This window comes from Mytilus galloprovincialis, chromosome 14 (assembly GCF_965363235.1).
Source record: "Mytilus galloprovincialis chromosome 14, xbMytGall1.hap1.1, whole genome shotgun sequence".
NCBI classification, from domain to species: domain Eukaryota; kingdom Metazoa; phylum Mollusca; class Bivalvia; order Mytilida; family Mytilidae; genus Mytilus; species Mytilus galloprovincialis.
Window position 1 is genome coordinate 39,304,056 of NC_134851.1, and position 4,357 is coordinate 39,308,412.

Here is a 4,357-nt window from a genome sequence, read left to right on the forward strand (position 1 = left end):
ACTTTCATGAATTGATAACTAAAATGTCAATATAATATTGATTGAATAAAAACCCCGGGTATATGGAGTGAAGTCCTACGGCAATACAGAACTTCCCCATTTCCTCTGAATTTTTGCATCCAATTTGAACAGTTAATCAGTATTGATGTGTGTAACGTTCTACCTGTTATTTTAATTAGATGGCAACATAACGTCAAACGGTGACACATTGTCCGAATTAAAACCTTAAATAAAAGCACGATATTCTGATTGGATAACTGCACATCACGCCTTATTCCTTAAGCAATTGCATTACAGAATAAAACTTATCATTCATGATAACACGCGGTCCCACAATAAAGTAATAATAAACATTGTAATAGTTGACTGTCCGTTTGGTATCTTTCGTCCCTCTTTTTTAAACAGTTTGTAATCCTATGGTTAAAATTGTCTTCTCTATTTTGTTGTTGACAGTTTCAGTATTATTCAGGCTGGTGGTTTCCTTCTTTAAATTGCTCACATTTTGTCACATTTATGAGATGAATCTCATTTGAATTGTTTTACATTGTTATTTCGGGGCCTTTTATAGCTGCCTTTGCGGTATGGGCTTTGCTCATTGTTGAAATCCGTACGATGACCTATAGTTGTTATTTTCTGGATCATTTTAGTGTCTTGTTGAGAGTTGTCTCATTAGCAATCATACCACATCTCCTTTTTTTATACTTGCAGCTACTTTTCGACGATGAAGCTGTAATGGCATTTACAAACTTACATTCAAACCAAAATAAACATTCTGCTTTCATTTCTTCCTTCAGCAGATGACAAAACCGTTGAAATGATCATAATGTTGGCATATTGTTGCTTTTGTTAAAATTTATAAAATCCAGCTTTAAACTTTAATAAGTGTTTCAATCATACTTTTTTATTTATGTATAGAGTGTATTTATTTCGTTCTGATAAGTTGACAATTATAGTCCTCATTGACAAATTGGATTGGCCAATTCCATGAACAATTGTTTCCTCTGGATCAATCAAATGTTTTAGAGAAATGAAACATTGGAAATTTTTTTAGTGATTTTGCTCTAACATGTCCAAAACGATTAAGTTAATTGTTGGTTTTAAAATTGGTTTCAACACTTATTTTGGAAAATGCTCACCATAAAATAACTTAGGGCCAAATGTAGGATCAAATTCTGAAGACAGTTTAAAAGTTGTCCTTCATTTGTAAAAAAATGAAAACAACACGTTAAATAATGTCAATGAGTCAGAAGCGCTTTTCTGGATTTACCTTAAACAGGAACACTCAAAGCTTAACATTTGAAATCTGATGATGTATAAGTACCGAACCCGTTGAAGAGATATATGACAAAAATACCAAAAATAGCCAAATTCATCTAAAGTCAACGTTGCCCGAGGGAGTTGAAACCTTAGTTTTCTTAATAATTTCAAAATTTATAAACGGACAATTTTAGAGAAGTTTGTTAAATCATGTCAATACCGAAGTTCTGACTACTGAGTTGATGATACCTTCGGGATTGATAGTCCACCAGCAGAGGTATCATCGACCCAGTGATGTGAAAAATTGAAAACAACACGTTTAATAATTTCAATGTGTCTGAAGCGCTTTTCTGGATTAACCTTGATCCTGTGAGCTAAGTATTATATTTGGCATAATAACAAAATATTTTTTCCGGTTTTTTTCTTCTTCAAAAGTAGTATCTTTGACATGTTTGAGGATATTGAGTTTCCTACGTCAATGTACTAAACAGACAGTATTTTGTAGATACTGATGCTAGCAACAAGGTTGTTTTCTATGTTTACATGGACACGCATGAACAAAATTTAGAGAGTCACCAGACTCTGATTTTTGACATAGCAAAGACCAACGTTGGAACCGCTTAAAATACAAACAGTGGACTGTTCACCTCACAAGACCATGGAATATACGTATTTACTTGGACTATAATTGCAGACTACCATGGTTTTGTTTATACCGAAATAGTGATCAATTCTGTTCCCTTTGGAAGCATTTTAACCAATAGTCAGGAAATTAATGATGAGCATACAGTGACGGGTATTGTCGTGGCAGTAGTGAACCAATGAGATGTTGTCTATATACGTACAAATCCGACAGGAGGAATTCGAGGCTGGATTTTAAGTAGTGCTCTTCAGTGCACGTCATTTAGTGGTTGGAAAATTAATTAAACTATAACTAAATAAAAAGAGTTTAAAAATATGTCATTTTACTTTCTTTTTTTATCGCAATCGGAAAAATGGAGCAAAATCAATAATATCTATGTTCATGTCAGTTTGTTTAAATTAAGGACAGGGACGGCTAAAGTTAACAATTAGTAGAAATTTGCAGATATAGATAATAATTTTTGAGGTTTACATCTTTAACACTCTTTTGAATTACTTGGAATCATTTCCGTTTTGCTAAGAATTTTTTATTTGCAAGGAGAAAATTCCAGTTGGCGTATCTTCGAAATAATTTAATTTTGTATAATTTGTCAGAAAAATTTTCTACCGCAAGGCATGGAATAGGTGCGAAAAGTTACCAAATATTCAAACTTATCAATAGAAAAGAAACTGGCAATGTCATGACTTACACAAAAACGAAAAAAGCAGTCTTGAATAATCATCAAAGGTACCAGGATTATTATTTAATACGCCAGACGCGTGTTTCGTGTATATAAGACTCATCAGTGACGCTCAGATCAAAATAGTTATTAAGCCAAACAAGTACAAAGCTGAACATCAACCACAGCATTGAAAACTAAGTACCGAGCACCACGAACCTCACCAAAACTAGGGGTGAACTGGTGTGCTCCGGGAGGGTAAGTAAATCCTCCTCCACATGTGGCACCAATCGTCCGGCTCATGAAAGTATTTACCCAGTGATAAGTTTGTTGGAACAATCTGAAAAACGTATATATCCTAACAGTCAGTCCAAACGTGATAGCGTTCGTAAAATTTTCGAAGGGCTGGTCTCAACTTCAACGATTTATAGCTTCCTTGTATACAGAAAACGTCAATCAAGGAAGTCGTGATAAGAAATGCAAGCTCTAGAATATCGTATCAGCTGATAAAAATGGTCTTCCTATACAGGCGTTGCTGGAAGGCAAATTTTGCTTTAATCATAGTTGACAACACATTTTGTTAACCCTAGCCACTCACATGTGTCATGTTATGCTGTATATTTAACATTGTCATTAAAGCGGGCGGTTTGGCATGCAACAAAACCAGGTTCAACCAATCATTTTTTTCTTAAAATGTCCTGTACCAAGTCAGGTAAATAGCCATTGTTACATTATAGTTCGTTTCTGTAGGTGTAACATTTTAATGTTATGTTTCTGTTGTGTCGTACTTCTCCTCTAATAGTTGATGCGTTTCCCTCGATTTTAGTTTATAACCCGGATTTGTTCTCAATCGATTTATGAATTTCGAACAGCGGTATACTACTGTTGCCTTTATTTACACGTCCGTTAACCTTTATACCACTTATGACTAAAAACTTGAAGCCATTTTGTAATTTGTCTGGTATGTTCTATCAACATGGTCCTCCAGGTGTTAGATTAGTCTAGATGGATGCAATCCATATTTAGCACGATAATGGTAGCCATGAAAAGAAAACTTAAATGTTGTTTTAAAAAACACCCACTCACACACACAGAACTGGGATATTTCACTAGTGTAGTAAAGATTATTTGTCTGCATTAAGGATGTACTTTAGTGAGGTTTTTGAATTTGTATCAGATGTTCGGTCTCCTTAGTTTGTTTTCCCTATGATACAAATAATTTGCACCATAACACCCATTTTTCTTTTCATATATTGCGTCAATACATGTAGCTCATAAAATGTCATTTACTAAAAATAAAGCAGATTCTAGATTTCTTTTCTTTATAATTTGAGACTCAAATAGTACCAAATTTTGAATGCAAATATTAGGTAAAGTCAGTATCAGCCGTTTCACGCCATATCTTAAATCTCTAGTATCTCGAAAAGAGCTCAATAACCAATCCATAATCAATATTTTTAGCATACTTAGTTCCTAAGCTATTGCTCTTTTGATTTGTAGTATCAATTTAAAATTCTTGATTTAAAAAATTTCAAGTAAGGACATCCTTTATTTTCTTTTATCATCAGTTGGTTGTGAAAGGGTTAGCGCTATAAAACCAGGTTTAATCCACCATTTTCTACATTTGATAATACCTATACCAAGTCAGGAATATCACAGTTCTTGTCCATTCGATTTTTTATGTGTTTTGTTATTTGATTTTTCCATGTGATTATGGACTTTCCGAATTGATTTTCCTCTAGGTTCAGTAGTTTTGTGATTTTACTTTTTGATAGGTTCAAAGTGATAAAAAATAAAAC